The sequence below is a fragment of the Sarcophilus harrisii genome, chromosome 3, assembly GCF_902635505.1.
Source record: "Sarcophilus harrisii chromosome 3, mSarHar1.11, whole genome shotgun sequence".
In the NCBI taxonomy this organism is placed as follows: domain Eukaryota; kingdom Metazoa; phylum Chordata; class Mammalia; order Dasyuromorphia; family Dasyuridae; genus Sarcophilus; species Sarcophilus harrisii.
This window is the reverse complement of record NC_045428.1, coordinates 392836117-392854157: the sequence shown is the minus strand read 5'-3', so window position 1 is coordinate 392854157 and position 18041 is coordinate 392836117.

Below are 18041 nucleotides of genomic sequence, written 5' to 3'. Positions count from 1 at the left end.
CAAAAAAGACTAAATGATCACTAAAGTTCCTTTCAGTCCTGAAATTCTAGCAATTTAAAAGAATAATGTCTTCTTTCAAGACATTAGTGATTCGTACATTAAGCTCCAGTGAACTTAATGGATTCCTACTTGCCTGGGAGAATTGAATACTCCTTCCATATCACCCATTCTTAGGCCCAGGCAGTTGAATATTCACCTGGAAGGTCCCCAGTCCATATGAAATGCCTTACAAATTTCTAAGTTGGTACCAATCATATTCTTATTACTTAGTTCACAAACTTTCACCAACAGGCTAACAAATTATTCTTTATCATTTCAGGAAGCCCACTTTGTCAGCTAAAGAATGGTATAAGAAGATTTACTTGTAGGATTTCTCTTTTTTTGTGTTAGAAGGTTAATAGTAAATCAAATTAAAATGTTCCCAAGTTCCCATGACTATAGTACTTAGTGACAGCTTGGGAGATTTGTGGTGAAGGCAGCATGAAGGAGACAATGATGTGATTAAATACAAGGCTTCACTTAGTCAAAATAACCTAGCTTCCCTCCATCATAAAGAGGTTAAGTTCCTTAGGCTTGGGTCATTGATTCTGGCTTAGTGGTGATAGTGTCCCAGGGGTCTAGAATTCTTTCCTAGAATGGATTTTTCCTTATCTACAGAAATTGAAATCTTGACACCATTGCTTAAAAACAAGTCAAAGGAAATATAAAGAAAGCAAAACCCTATTACTTTGAATGTTTTAGAAAAATATCCATTCTCAAGATTTAGGAACTCTTCATTTAATCAGAGGTCACTTATCTGATAATAATTTCTTTGTAGCATATAGGTGAGAACAAAGAAAGGGAGGTTGGGGGGGAATTTATATACAAGCACCATAAAAATCTATGTGTGAGACAGTATATTCTTTGTTTCTAGAGCAAAAACTAGAATGGACCTCAGAAGTCATCTTGTCGATCCTCTCATGGCTCACGGTTTAGTGACTTACTCAAAGTCACACAAGATGTAATTGTTAGAGGCTGGATTTGAATTCAGATCTTCAGAGTCAATTCTGCTCTCCCCTCCTTTATGTCCCCTTTGATATCACATTGCCTATCAGGTATTTGTAACTGAACATTTTCTTTTTTTAACCTATGCAAAATCTCATTCATAGACAATATAGCCTTCTTTTATATAAAATACTAATAATTTCATCTGCTTTCTCAATCTAAAACAAATTAAAAGTAACAAATTAGATGGTAGGGCAGAAGGATATTGGCAGGCACATCAATCAAAACAAGACAGTTAATGGAAGAGAATGGAGAGAAATTAAAATAAATAGACATTAGACATTAAAAAGTAAAGCAGTCTGGGGTCAGTAGGATAGAAACAAGCAGTCCTGTGTAGTTCAGTAGGCTTTGAGGGTGGCCCATTATGAGAGCTTTGTATAATGATGTATTTGTCATATCTTCATTCTTTCTGGATTTAACACTTGACTTTGTGAACTTTTTCCACAGTAATACAAATTGGACTCTAGTTCTACTCTATAATCCCCTCACATTGGAAGAACATTGTATCCCTCCAGCCCCTCCCCCTGATTGATAACATCCTTTCATGATCTCAATTTTTTAAAAAAAATAACTTATTTTTCCCCAGTTATATGTGAAGATAATTTAAACATTGATTTTTAAAAATTTATAGTTCAAGATTTTCTCTATTCCTTCCTCATACTCCTCCCCAAGACAGAAAGCAATAAAGTTATACATGTTCAATCATGCAAAACAAATTACCATATTAATCATGTTATGAAAGAAGACATAACCCTAAAGGAAAAAAATGAAAAAAATACAGAAAGTGAAAAATAGTATACTTACATCTATATTCAGACTCCATCAGTTCTCTCTCTGAAGATTGATTGCAATTTTCATCATGGCTCCTTAGAAATTGTTGCGAATTGTCTTGATCAGAGCAACAAAGTCTTTCATAGTTGATCATTCATACAATTGCTGCAACTGTATACAGTGATCTCCTGATTCTGCCTACTTCACTTTGCATCAGTTCACATAAGTCTTTCTAAGTTTTTCTGAAATCATCTGCTCATCTTTTCTTAATAGAATGATAATATTCCATTACATTCACATAGCACAATTAATATTCCATTATAATCATACACTACAACTTGTTCAGCCATTCCCCGATTGTTGGACATCTCCTCACGGTCCAATTCCCAGCCACTACAAAAAGTTTCTATAAATATTTTTATACAAACAAGTCCTTGCCACTCCCCTGTTATTTTTTTCTCTCTCTTCAAGATATAGACCCTGTAGAGACATAGCTGATTAAAGAGTATGCAGTTTTATAGCCCCTTGGGCATAATTCCAAGTTGTCTCCAGAATGTTTGGACAATTCATAACTCCATTAGCAATGCATTAGTGTCTTACTTTTCCCACATCCTCCATCAGCTATCATTTCATTTTCTATGATTACCTCAATTTTAAGGAGAATACCCAGGTCAGCCATACCTTTAGCCCTCTTCAGGCTCCACTTGAGTATTCCCAATCCATTTTTTCATCATGCCTTTATCTCACAGGTTATCTTCTTCTTCCTCCCTCATTCTTTTAACCATCTTTTTAAGGTGCTATCTTTCTCCATTAGAAAACTAACTTCTTGAGTTAATTTTCTTCTCTCTCTGTATTTCTTTCTCTCTGAATTTACATTTCTAGTCCTTATCAGAGTACCTGACACATACTAAGTGTGTAATAAATGCTTATTGACTTGAATTGCTTTCCAAGGACTAATCCTTGTAAATAGAGAGCAGAGAGAGATAAGTAGAGAGAAGCTTTTTACTAATAAGGTGAACTCTTGGTATTGAATTCTTTGGAAACACATGAAACAAATAAAAATACAGCAGGTATATTTTTCCCCCTGCTCAGCCCTCTTCTGCTACTGCACTGACAGAAATGGGGGCTGTATGTATTAAGAATTATAATTTTTATTATGTCTTCAAGCATTAATTTGAATATTGGTATTCTAAATCTGAGATCTAAATCTGAGTAGATTTGCTCCTGATAAAACCCAATCATACTATGATATAATATCTTTCTGATTATTCATCTATTGCTCTCTAAATTTAAAGGTGAGATATACAAAAATCATTCTGGAGAGCACTGGAGGGTTTAATTTTTTAAATTGGAGATTCAAGTCAACAAACATTTTAAAATTTCTACCATATTAAAGATATCAGTTTGGGGAATTCATAAACTACAAATGACAATACTTTTTAAAAAATAATGTTAAAATTGTCTTTACATGCAATTGGGAAAAATAAAACATTATTTTAAAAAAGAAAATAAAAAGACTTATTTAAAAATATTATGACATGATATTTCAGTAGCTTTTCATATGCTGCTTCTTCATGTCTATGAAGTCACTGCAAGAGATCTTCCAGCTCCTCAGGGATTTTGTCAAGAAGATAGTCAAATATGGAGCTGATGAGACATCTAAGATCTCTTCCACCCCTGAGATCCTAGGATTCAAGATGGAAGTTTACTGTAAATGAAAGCAGAAGAAATAAGGGAATTACAGATAAATGGAAGGATAACTTATAGCTTATCCCTTGTAGAGTGAAAAAAAAAGAATTGATAGAGTTGGTTATATACTTCACTCAAATGTGATAAAAACCAGATTGTGGAATTCTTTGTCTCATCTTGTATTCTTCATGACATTTGCAACAAGGAGACCACCAGGAAGATAATTGAAGCTTATTTACCAACATCTGTCATAAAGGTAAATAAGTAGACCCATAACTGCAAAGAACTTGATAAGCTCAAGTTTGATTAGTCAAACCAAATCAACAGCTACTTTGATACTTGATGAAAGTGAAAACAGAGAAAGATGACAAAAATCATGGAAGAAAATATAATTTGGATTTGAGAAATGCAAGAAACTCAAAGCTTGCAACTACTTAGATAATTTTATGCCTTTATTTCACATATAAAGGCAACTGGATGATGCAGGGATTAAAGTGTTGGGCACTAAATCAAGAAGACCTGCATTCAAGTCTGGCCTTACTTCCTAGCTGTGTGACCCTGAGCAAGTTACTTAACCTCTCTGAATATCAGTTTCTTCACTTATGAAATGTGGATAATGACAGCACTTGCCTCCCAGAGTTATTCTAAGTATTAAATGAGTAATATTTGTAAAGTACTTTATAATCATGAATGCTTTTATTTTTTCAAGGAAAGAGTTGGAAGGCACATTGAATTGCCATTGTTTCTACAATAATTTAATTTTACCATTGTTAGCAGTAAAGATACACAATGGAGGTTTGAACATTTTTATTGTGTTTATTTTTCTAAGGATGCGGAAACAACTTAAGTAGAAGTTAGGAATTGTAGAAGAACCAGACTAAACTCCCCATATAAGTCTATGCAGGAGTTGGAATAATTTTGAAGAAACAATTAGGAATAAAAATCACAGTATTATAAACTATACAACAAAATAATAGCAATGCAATAAAAAGGACATCAGTGACTATCAATTGATAGGCTGACTTTTTTTTTTTTTTTTTTTTTTTTTTTTTTGCTGAGGCAATTGGGATTAAGTGACTTGACCAAGGTCACACAGTTAGTAAGTGTTAAGTATCTGAAGCTAGATTTGAACTCAGGTTCTCCTTGACTTCAGGTCTGATTCTCTATCAGACCTGCACCACCTAGCTGCCCCCTCTTGATAGACTTTTTATAAGAATAATTTATCTGAATTTTGAGGAATTTCTTTAATGAAAATATGAGAATTCATTTCAGATCATCAAGCATAGTTTTTGGTAAATTTTAAAAATTTATTTTAAACTTAAATACAAAAAGAAAAAAGAAAAAAATTCCATGTCCATAAGAGAGGATTCAATATAAAACAATAAGTTTTTATTTCAAGAAAACCTATATTTTGCAAGGGTCAATGTTGAAAAAATTACCCATGCGTATGTTTTGTAAATAAAAAGTTATAATAAAAAAAGAAAACATATAATAAATACTACATTGTTTTCAAAGTTGCCTTTTGTTTCAAAGTTTCTTTTTTTCCTTGTAGGTTTTCTTTTATTTTCTGCTGTGTATTTTTTACTTTGTTTTCCTCCCTCCCTTCCCTTTCTCCACCTTAAAGAAGACTACAGTTAAGCACAAATATATATATGTATAATATAAAAAATGTATATTTTATATATATATATATATATATGTATTATGTATGTATATATACACACTTAGATATCTATAAACATACACATATATACTCACACATATTTATGTAAGATAATATTATGCTTATTTCCTCCTATCATCTGTTTCTCTCAAGGAGGATAGCATCTTCCCTCATAAGTCCAAGTCTTTGCATAGTTTTCTAAATCAATGAGCTGATCATTTCCTAGACCACAGTAATATTCCAAACTGATCATATCCTACCTGAGAGATTGTCTATGCAAGTTTTTTTCTCAATTGTCTTCATTTTTCTATTCTTGGTGTCATAGATTTCATTTATAGAAGAAACTTTTAATTTAATATAATAAAAAATACCCATTTTACACTTCAGCAATACTCTCACTTTATAATATTGTTTAAGGTTTTATATAGCTGAATCTGCTTCCTTTATATCTTTTCCCCCTGGTTTCTTTGAAGTTAATGACCTTTTGTTCTTCCTAATGAACTTTGTTACTATTTTTTCTAACTCAGTAAGATTTTTCTTTTTTTTTTTTAGAAATTTTATTGGGATGGCATTTAATAAATAGATTAGTTAGGTAAAATCATCATTTTATTTTTATATTGGCTTTACCTAGCCATTAACAATAAATGATATTTCAATTATTCCTTTCTGATTTTATTTGTATAGAAAATGTTGTATGTGTATGTTCTTATAGTTCTTGTGTCTGTGTTGAGAGATATGCTCTCAGGTACTTTATTCTGTCTAGTTATTTTAAATGGTCTAAAACAATATTGAATAATATTGCTGATATAGAATTGTAGTTTCCCTAATTTTTTTCTTTTTTTGATTAAATTTATTTTAGCTTTTACTTTGAGATCATAAATAGTACTATTTTTTAATAATAAATTCTCTCTTACATAATAAATACTCCTGTCCTTTATGTTATCTTTATATACATCTCTCATTTTTTGTGTTTCCTGAACATATGGTTGAATTCAATTTTTTAATCTACTATCCATTTGTTTTATGAGTCAATCCATTCCATTCACATTCTAAGCTATAATTGCTTGTATATTTTCTTTCTTTCTCCTACTGATCCTATCCCTCCTTGCTCCTCTGCTTTATTTCTACCCACCACCTTGCCCTCCTATTCCTCAATCTACCCATCCCTCCACCAGTGCCATCCTTATCCTCTCACCCAACCCTATCCCCTTACCTTCTTATTTTTTTAATTCAAATTTGTTTAAAAAAAAAGAATAAGAAAAAAGAAAAACAAAAAAGAAATACTAAAACAAAATAAAATAAAACAAAAGAGAACATTGTCGTGTGCTCAGTAAGACATCGGGGAGGACGCAAAATATATAACAACAAATTGCCAGTTCAAGAAAGTATATGTTAGTAGAAAAAATTATATTCATGAATGTCCATCTTTTCTATATTTCTTTGTAAATTGTCCTTTGTTCCTCTGCTGCATACCTTTTTTCTCCTTTCATCGCTCCCAGTACCCCAAGGAAGCTACAGTAAAAAAAAAAAAAAAAGATATATTCGTGTATGTATATATATGTAGATGTATACATACACATACATACACATATCATCCTCCCATATATTTTCCCCATCTCTTTTGACAAAAAAGATTTAAAAAAAGATTTGACAAAAAATTTAAAGCAAAGATGCTTTAAATCTGCTTCTAACTTGCCCTGCTATTACTTAACCTCCCCCCAACCATGGATCTCTCCTTTGTCTTCTTTTCTCACCCTTTGCTTCCCCATTTCCTTATCCCTCCCCCCTTATTTCTTTATAGATTTTGGAAGATGCTATACTTTTCATGGTATATATGTAGTATTGCCTATTTAACCCATTCTTGATGTGAGTAGATTTTCAGAACTATGAGCCCTCCTCTCTCTCTAATACCTCTGTGTCTATTCTTCCTCTGCACCTTATTTGTCTAACATAGTTACTACTTTTATTTTACCTCTGATCCAGTCTTTCTTTTGAGCTACACTATTGTTGATATCAATCTTAAACATATGGTATATATTTCCCATATTAAAAAATATGAACAATTTGTCCATGTTGAGCTCTTTGAAACTGAAATTTGGTATTAGCTCTTAAATGTTAAATTTTTTATTAAGTTTAAGTTTGGATGAAGAAAGTCCTGAAAATCTGCAAGTTCATTGAATGTATATTTTTTTTGTTCAATATTATACATAATTGTGCTAGATATGATATTTTTAGTCACAGGCCTAGTCCTTTTGATTGTTGATACATGTGATTACAAAACCTGAGATCTTTTATTGTAGCTCCTGATAAATTCTGTACAATTTTAATAGTAACTCCTGCATATTTGGATTTTTTTTCTTGTTTCTTGCAAAATTTTTTCTTTGATTGGGGATTTTGAAATTTGGCAAAAATATTCCTATGTTTTCCACAAAAGAACTCATTGAGGTAGTATTTGGTAGATTATTTTCTATTTCTACTTTCCCCTCATGTTCTATCACTCCAGGATAATTTTCTTGGATTATTTCTTGCATTATTGTGTCAAGGTCTCTTTTTTGGGTCATAGCTTAATGTATTTTGCTATGTCTTGGTCTCTCCTAGCTTCATGGCTTTTCCCCCTTGTCCAATTCTAATTTTCAAAGGATTATTTTCATCTTTGAGACTTTATATCTCCTTTGCTAGTTGGTTAATTTCCCCCCCTAATCTTCTTGTTTTTCTTGGATTTGTTTTTAGTTTTTCCTTCATGCTTCTTATTTAATTTTTAAATTCTTTTCTGAATTCTTCTATAAATTCTCTCTGGGCAGGGAGCCATTTCATGTTAATCTTTGGTGTAGAAGCTTTTTTTTTTTTTTTTTTTTTTTCTTCAGTGTCCTCTCCTGAAGATGAACCCAGGTCTTTCCTGTACTCACAATAGATTTCTGTAGTGGGGCTCTTTCTTCTTTGCTGTTTTATTATTTTTAATAAAATGTATTAGTGTAAGCAAATTTAATTGTGAGGTGGGGGAAGGTGCCTCTGGCTTCGCTTCAGTTCTCCCCTCTGATCTGGAATCCTAAACCAAGAGCACCACTCTCCAAGAAGTGCCCACAGCCAGCAGCATCCCTGCCTTACTGCTTCTGCACTCACTGGATGCTGGTTTCTTCTCTCCCAGGGCCCTGTCAGAGCATAGCTGGGTCTGGTATTCCCAATCAACTGAGGTTTGCTTAGTTTTCCAGATGTCAGAAATGATTTCACAATCTGTCCAAGAGGTGAAAGTTTCTTTTTTTCTTTATTTTTAAAGAAATGTTAAAGCTTTTTATTTTTGAATCATATGCATAAATAATTTTCAACATTCAGCCTGGCAAAATCTTGTGTTCCAAATGTTTTTCTCCCTTTCTCTCCCCACCCCCTCTCCTAGACAGCAAGTAATCCAATGTACATTAAACATATGCAATTCTTCTATACATATTTCCATATTTATTATGCTGCACAAGAAAAATCAGATCAAAGAGAAAAAAATGAGAAAGAAAACAAAAAACAATCAAACAACAACCAAAAAAGGTGAAAATATGTTATTTTCACTTTTTTTTAGTTATTTGTTGAGTCAATTCTCTATATATTTTAGAAATGAGACCTTTATAAAAACCTTGAATGTAAATTTTTCTCCAATTTACTGCTTCCCTTTTAATCTTGTCTGCATTAGTTTTGTTTGTACAAAAACTTTTTTAAACCTAATATAATGAAAATTATCCATTTTCCGTTCCATAATGTACTCTAGTTATTCTTTGGCCACAAATTCCTTCCTTCTCTACAGATCTGAGAGGTAGACAATCTTTTGTCTGTCTAGTTTGCTTATAATATTACTCTTTATGTCTAAATCATGAACCCTTTTTGACCTTATCTTGGTATAGGGTATTAAGTGTGAGTCAATAGCCTAGTTTCCGTCATACTAATCTTCAATTTTCCCAGCAATTTTTATCAAATAGTTAGTTTTTATCCCAGAAATTGGGCTTTTTGAGTTTATCAAACACTAGATTCCTACAGTTATTGACTACTGTGTCTTGTAAACCTAACTTATTCCACTGATTGACTGCTTTATTTCTTAGCCAATACCAGATGGTTTTGAGGACTACAGCATTATAATATAGCTTTAGGTCTGATACAGCTAAGCCATCTTTATTTGCATTTTTACATTACTTCCCTTGAAATTCTTGACCCTTTTGTTCTTCCAGATGAAATGTGTTATTATTTTTTTCTAGATTGGTAAAATAATTTATTGGGAGTTTGATTAGCATGGAACTGAATAAGTAAATTAACTTAGAATTGTCATTTTATTATATTAGCTCATCCTACCCATGAGCACTTGATATTCTTCTAATTGGTTAAAATCTGACTTTATTTGTTTAGGAAGTGTTTTGTAATTGTGTTTTTATAGTTCCTGACTTTGCATTGGCAGGTAGACTCCCAAATATTTTATATTATCTACAGTAATTTTAAATGGAATTTCTCTTTGTACCTCTTGCTTCTAGACTTTGTTGGTAACATAAAGAAATTCTAATGATTCCCATGAATTTATTTTGTACCCTGCAATTTTGCTAAAGTTGTGAATTGTTTCTAACAGTTTTTAGTTGATTCTCTGATATTCTCTAAGTGTATTATCATATCATCTGCAAAGAATGATACTTTGGTTAGCTCATTACCTACTCTAATTTTTTAAATTTCTTTTTCTTCTCTTATTGCTAAGACTAATGTTTATAATACAACACTGAATAGTTATGGTGATAGTGGGCAACTTTGTTTCATTCCTGATCTTATTGGGAATGGTTCTAGTTTATCCCCATTACATATGATGTTTGCTGATGGTTTTAAATACATGCTACTGATTATTTTAAGGAAAACTCCATTTATTTTTATACTCTCTAGAGTTTTTAATAGGAATGGGTATTGGATTTTGTCAAATGCTTTTTCTGCATCTATTGAGATAATCATATGATTTCTGTTAATTTGATTATTGATATCATGAATTATGCTAATAGTTTTCCTAATATTGAACCAGCCTCCATTCCTAGTATAAATCCTACTTGGATTTATCCTTTGCTGTGATCTCTTTGGGTAATATTTTATTTAAGATTTTTGCATCAATATTCATCAGAGAAATTGGTTTATAATTTTCTTTCTCTATTTTCACCCTACCTGGTATAGGTATCAGCACCATATCTGTCTCATAAAGGAAATTTGGTAGAATTCCTTTATATTTTTTCCAAATATTTTTCATACTATTGGAATTAATTGCTGTTTAAATCTTTGGTAAAATTCATATGTAAGTCCATCTAGCCCTGAAGATTTTATTTTAGGGAGTTGATTAATAACTTGTTTAATTTCTTTTTCTAAAGTAGGGCTATTTAAGTAATTTATTTCCTCCTCTATTAATCTGGGCAATCTATATATTTTTAAAGTATTCATCCGTTTCACTTAGATTATCAGATTTATTGGCATACAGTTGGGCAAAATGGCTCCTAATTGTTGCCCTAATTTCCTCTTCATTGGTGGAAAGTTCACCCTTTTCATTTTTGATACTAATAATTTGATTTCCTTCTTTTCTTTTTAAAATCATATTAACTAAAGATTTATCTATTTTGTTGGTTCTTTCATAAAATCAACTTTTAGTTTTGTTTACTAATTTAAGTTTTCTGACTTTAAATTTTATCAATCTCCCCTTTTATTTTCAGAATTTCAAATTTGATATTTAATTAAGAATTTTTAATTTGTCCTTTTCCTAACCTTTTTTTAGTTTCATGCCCAATTCATTGATCTTCCCTTTCTCTATTTTCTGCAAATAAGCATCTAGAGATATAAAATTTTTCCTAAGACTTTGGTATAAAACTTCCCCTAAGAATTGCTTTGGCTGCATCCCATAATTTTTGGTATGTTATTTCATTGTTGTCATCCTCTTGGATGAAATTATTGATTGTGTCTATGATTTGTTGTTTCATCCCCTCTTTCTTTGGGATTGGATTATTTAGTTTCCAATTAATATTTGGTCTATTTTCCCCTAGTTCTTTATTACATGTAATTTTTATTGCATCATTATCTGAAAAAGTTACATTTACTATTTCTGCCTTCCTGCATTTGATTTTGATGTTTTTATACTCTAAAACATAATCAATTTTGTGTAGGTTTCCATGTATCAATGAGAAAAAATATTTGCTTCTATTTCCATTCAATTTTCTCCAAAGGTCTATCATACCTAATTTTTCTAAAATTCTATTTACCTCCTTTAATTTCTTTCTTATTTATTTTGCAGTTTGATTTATCTAGTTCTGAGAGAGTAAGATTGAGATACTCCTCTAGTATAGTTTTGGGGTCTATTTTTTCTTGCTCTTAACTTCTCCTCTATAAATTTGCATGTTATACCACTTGATGCATATATGTTTAGTGTTGACATTACTTCATTATCTATGGTATCCTCTGACAAGATGTAGTTTCTTTTCTTATCTCTTTTAATTAGAGCTATTTTTGCTTTTGCTTGATTTGAGGTCAGGATCACTACTCCTGCTTTTTTTTTTAATTTTACTTCAGCTGAAGCATAATAGATTATGCTCCAGCCTTTTACCTTTACTTTGTATATATCACTCTGCTTTAAATATATTTTTGTGAATAACATATTTTAGGATTCTGGCTTCTGATCCAGTTTGTTATCTGCTTCCATTTTATGGGAGAGTTCATCCCATTCACATTCACAGATAAAATTACTAACTCTATTCTCCCCTCCTAACTTATTTTTCCCAGATTATATCTTTCTCTTTCCCTTTTTCCTCTTCACCAGTGTTTTCCTGCTAAACACCAAGCCCTCCCCTTTTAAGCCTCTCTCTCCTTTTTTATCCCTTTCCCCTACTTCTGTCCTTCCTTCTATTACTCCCCCCTTTCCTTTACCCTTTCTCCTCCTTCTTTGCTAAAGGATGAGACAAGTTTCTATACTAAATATGTCTGATATCTCTCTTTGAGTCAAATTTGATGAGATTAAGTTCATGCAATGTTCATCCCTCTCCCTTCTTTCTTTCAATTTCAATAGGTTTTTTCATGTGATGTAATTTACTCCATTTTACTTCTCCTCTCTTCTTCCAGTACAATCCCCTTTTCACCTGTAGTTTCTTTTTTATATTATCATGGAAAGTAAAATTATCACTATATCCTCTAAGTATACCCCTAACAAAGATACAGCTCTCCAGAATTAAACATGTCATCTTCCCATATAGGCATGCAAACTTTTTAATCTTTAAAAAACGTAGTTTTTTTCTTTCCTTTTTACTTTTTTATGTTTCTCTTGAGCTCTTCATTTGAAAGTCAAATTTTCTGTTCAGCTCTGTTTTTTTATAAAAACTAAATGAATATCCCCTATTTCACTGAATACCCATCTTTTCTCCTGAAAGATAATGCTTAATCTTCCTGAATAGTTGATTCTTGACTGCAGTTCAAGTTCGTTTGCCCTTCAGAATACCATATTCCAAGCCTGTTGATTTTTTAAAGTGGAAGCAGCTACTAGGTCCTGGGTAATCCTGATTGTGGTTCCTCAATATTTGAAGGGTTTCTTTCTGATTGCTTGTAGTATTTTCTCCTTGATCTGCTAATTCTGGAATTTAGCTACAATATTCCTTGTAGTTTTAATTGTGGGATCTCTTTCAGGAGGTAATCAGTGGATTCTTTCAATGGTTATTTTATCCTCTTTTTCTAGGACATCGGGACATTTTTCTTTGGTGATTTTCTGAAATATGTTATCCAGGCTCTTTTTTCATTGGGTTTTTGGTGAATCTAATAATTTTCAGATTGTCTCTCCTGGATTTATTTTCCAGGTCAGTTGTTTCCCCAAGAAGATATTTTACATTTTCTTCTATTTTTTCATGGTTTTTTTTGGTTTTGATTGATTCTTGATGTCTGAGTCATTTGCTTCCATTTGTTCAATTCTAATTTTTAGTGAACTATTTTCTTCAGTTAGATTTTTTTAAAATTGGGAGGTGAAAGTTTCTGTGGTTCCTGTTGAGGCTTTAGCCAAATCCAGCTAACCCCATAGCTCCCTACTTGATATTTGTGCTGAGCTACCCTGAAGGTATTTACACTTCACACATGATAATCCTGGCCCAGAGATTTTCTTCAGATATTCTTGAGTTGTACCAGGAAGTGTAGAGAGCCACAGATAGTGGGAGAATTCTGGGTAAGGTATAAGACTCTTTAACGCAGAGGGAACCTGCTGACAATGTCTGGTTGGACTCTCAGCTCCCTTTGGTGTTCTCACCCTTCCTGAGAAGTCAGAAGAGCTTGACCACCTGTGTTTTACTTGAAGCAGAGATACTTACAGTAAGAAAGGCATTTACATATTAAGAGCAGGGTGCTTATAGTTAGTACTTGCTCAGTGTGCTATGGTGATATAATGGTACTATAGTTGGCACATGCTCAGTGTGCTGAAGTGATGTAATTATACTAAGATATTTAAAGACTGAGAGGACTTGAAATATAGGGACTCCATCTTTGACCATCCTCATGGGTCTCCTGCCTTCTTCACTCCTCTACTAAGACCAAGGACTCCGGCTGGTCCTGAGATCTTCCAGAGTACTAGTGGACAGTATATTTTGGTATATCAGTGTGGGGGCTCTAAAAAGCACACTACAAGGGGGACCTCTGTTCTGCTCCAAGTATTCTTGGTTTTTCACTAGTCTATGTTTTCCCTGAGGTGAAATCTGGAGAGATTGAAATTTACCAACCTACACCTCCATCTTCACAGAATCCTCCACCTTCTTATTTCTTTCTGAATTTTGAAGACTTTCATACATTCTGTGTGTGTGTGTGTGTGTGTGTGTGTGTGTGTGTGTATGTGTGTGTGTATGTGCACACCTTACCCCATCCCCTCTCAGCAACATCCTGAAACACGTAGTCAGCATAGCTTAGAAGGTCCTTCAGTCTTTCTGCAACTCAGCCATCAAACCTCCACACTGTTCATGTGAAAGTTTCTAAGACTGAGGGTTTCTCCATCCAGTTGCCTGCAGGGCTGGTTATTTGTTATCTCTGTAGGGTTATCGTGGAGGTGTTTGCACTTTACTCAGGCCAGAGGTTGAGTTTTTCCTGGGATCTTCTCAAATCGTCTTAAAAGGACAACTGCTTTATCTGACTTTTGCTTATTTTCTCTGCTCTATAGGTGATGTTCTGAATTTTTTTTGTGAAGAAAATTTGGAGAGCAGCAAATTTTCTAGCTTTGTTTGTTATCTTCTCAAAATTCTCTCCTTATTAAGCATTTGTTAGGTACCTACTATGTTCCAGGTATTATACCAGGCACATAGGGTGCATTGTGCTGAGAATTCTAGAACTTGCTAGGGTTATCCATTATAATTGACCCTTCCCATTCCCCTCAGTGTCACTGAGGCACACCTTGTTTATTCATGCTCTATGAAAATGCAAATTTAGGCATTGGAATGGAATGGTAAGGCTTCAAATGATTTTTTATATCACTTCATGGTCATAAATGGCCTGATAAGTTGTAGAGAATTTCAAGATCCCCTTGGGTTTATTGTCTATTGGTTATTTTTTAAAAGTATTTGTCTTAATCCAAAATGCAATATTAAAGTCTTTACCAAAAGAAGGCCAAGTTAATACATATATTAATATTCTATATCCATATATGTCATTTTATGGAAATGATTATTCAACTATGCTCTGCTTATCAATATTAAATAAGATACAAAATAAGGAGATTTACTTTTGCCATTGGTGTTTACTAGTGTCATGCTAAAGGATGTGCAGTAATAGAGTTTAACTGGATGGATACACACATATAAATACACATTTAATAGAAAGTTTAGATGGACTTAGTAGAGCCTAGAATTGAACAGGATGACAAAAGTATCTCAATTGCCCTTAGAACTTGCTCAGTATTTTCCATATAATACAACATGACATGATACAGCACAAAACAATGCGATACATAATACAACATAAAATGTCTCACAAAATTTTTTTCTCAAAATAAGACTAGGTGGTAGGGTAGCATAAGTACTCTGTAATACTCTGACTTTACAGACAAGGGAACTGAGGAATAGAGGAGTTAAGTGACTTGTTAAAAATTAAACAAATAAGTTGTAAAGTTAGTATTCAAATTGAATTTCCTGAGCCCAAGGTCTATCCTCTTTTTATAATACCTTGCTTACTCCTAACACTTCAAAGAAGCTGTACTTCCCTCTCTCCCTTTTTCCCCTCCTTCTTCTCATCTTCTTCTTCTTCCTCTTTCTTCTCTTCTTCTTCTTCCTTCTTGTTCTTTTTCTTTTGCTTCTTGTTATTCTTGTTGTTCTTTCTTCTTTTCTTCTTGTTCTTGTTCTTTTACCTTTGTCCGTCTCTGTCTCTCCCCCCCCCCCATTTATTTGTCTGTTTGTCTATCAATACCAAAATTCTTACAGAGATTTTATATGATTACAGACCACAGAATACCATAATCTCTGAGGAACAAAAACTATGTGTGACTCAAAGAACATGGAGTGTGTAAGTTGTCTATAAGTTATTGATGATGACTTCCTTGCAAAAAACAAAAGTGGTACAAGGATATCATTCAGAAAATTTCTGTTAGGAAAAAGAAGTTAATAGATCATATAATAAATCCAATAGATAATGGGAAAGACAGAAAGTATGACATTTTAAAATAAAGGAAGATCACTAGATTGTTGAGTAGCTCATCTATGGGGAATTTATGGGTCACAAAAGACATAGATAAGAGTTATATGAAATGAAAAGGATGGGAAGATTCTAGGAAGATGACAGGCTAAGTCAGTAAATTTCAAACTCCCCAGATTTCCCCACAAATGGAAGAAATTTGCACCTCAGAGAAATCATAGATTGGTAAAAAAAATCAAGAAGACCTGGGGCAGAGCAAGAGTCCTCTTGGCACAATCCAAGAACATACAAAGAAAACCCCAGGCTGGGGATTAAGTGTGTAAAGTGTAAAAATCTCAGGCTAGCTCTGCAAGAACACCAAGTTGGGAGCCCTAAACCTAGCTGGTTTGCCAGGAGTTCCAGCAAGAATCACAGAAACTTTCACCTCCCAGAGAGAATGAGGAGTCAGGGGGTCTGAGTCTGGAAAAACTGTGTGAACATAGACTGATTAGGAAGGCCTGACCCAGATGTGCAGTGACAGTGAGGTAGGTCTGCTGCTGGCTGCAAGCACTTGCTGGAGGGGAGAGCTCTTGGTTTGGGGTTCCAGATCAAAGGAGAGTACTGAAGTGAAGCTAGAAGCACCATGTCCCTAATTATAAGATTAGAGTTGCTTACACTAATACTTCCTATTAAAAAAAAAAAAGAGCTGGCAAAGAAGAAAGAACCCAACCATAGAAACTTACTATGGGAACAGGAAAGACTGGGGTTTATCATCATAAAAGGACACTGAAGTAAAAAAAAAACCTCCCCCCAAAAGATATGTTAAATGACTCCCTGCCTAGAGAGAAGTTAAAGAAGGACTCAAAAAAAGAATTTAAAATCAAATGATAAGACACTAAGGAAAAACTAAAAAAAAAAACCCACCAAATTAAAAAATTCAAGAAAAAACAAGATTATGAAATAACTGTTAATCAACTAGAAAAGGAGACACAGGCTCTTCAATATGAAAATAACTCTTTGAAAATTAGAATTGGACAAAGGTAAGCCAGTGAAACTATAAGAGACCAAGAAATTACAAAACAATATAAAGAATAACAAAGAACAGAATGTGAAACATAAGAAAAATGACAGATTTGGAGGACATATCAAGAAGAGAAAATATAAAAATAATTGGACTACATGAAAGCTATGACCAAAAAAAAAAAAAAAAAAAAGAACCTTGACAGAATAATGCAAGAAGTAATCCACAAAAATTGTCCTGGACCAATAAAGCATGTAGGAAAGGTAGAAATAGAAAAAAACCCTATCAATCACCTCATCAGAGAGATTTTTTTTTGTGGAAAACACATAGTAATATTATTGCCAAATTTCAAAATCCCTAGATCAAAGAGAAAATCTTGCAAGAAACAAGAAGAAAAATTCAAAAAATGCTGGAGCTACAATTAAAATTGAATAAGACTTATCAGCAGTCATAATTAAAGATCATAGGTCCAAAATCATATAACTGGTAATCAAAAGAATTAGCTTATGGCCAAAAAAAAATCATATCTAACAAAATTATCTGTAATATTGAATGAAAAAACAATGTTTGTTAAATCTTTGTTCTTTGTTATTTCTAAATAAATGAATGATCTTACTTAGTGTCTTACTAGGTTAAATATATTAAAATCATTTGATTTCCAGAGCCTTTAAGAGGGACTTTCAGTGGAAAGAGAACAGAACTGGGAATCAAGAGATCTGAGTTCAAATTTTGACTCTGATGAAAGTAGTTGTGGAATCCTCCAAAAGATAAATTATATTATCTCTCTGATCTTATTTCCTCATTTACAAAATAGGGGTAAGAATACTTACATCACCTATTTTGCTATAGTTGTTTTAAGGAATCCTAAAAGAACATTATACCATGATTAAGAGGACCTTCTTGAGCATTCAGGAATGGAAGTGAAGGAGTAAGATCTGGATTCAAGTCCAGCCTCAGACACCTACAAGCTGGGTGGTCACTTAATCTCTCTCAGTCTCAGTTTTCTTATCTGTAAAAAAGAGGGCAGTTGTTGGAATCCTAGTGTCAACTCAACTTGAAACAAGGTGAAAACTCAAGGATGATGTCAGAGTCCTGGTGTTAACTCAATAGAATTGATACAGTGCTTGTTGGTTCACACCTTAGAGCGAATCCTTGCAGGGTGATGAGTTGCTAATACTGACAGACAATAATGCTTGTGTTCACACCTCCCTTGAAGTTCTCAGGACCAGAGAGCACTCTGGGAGATAACCC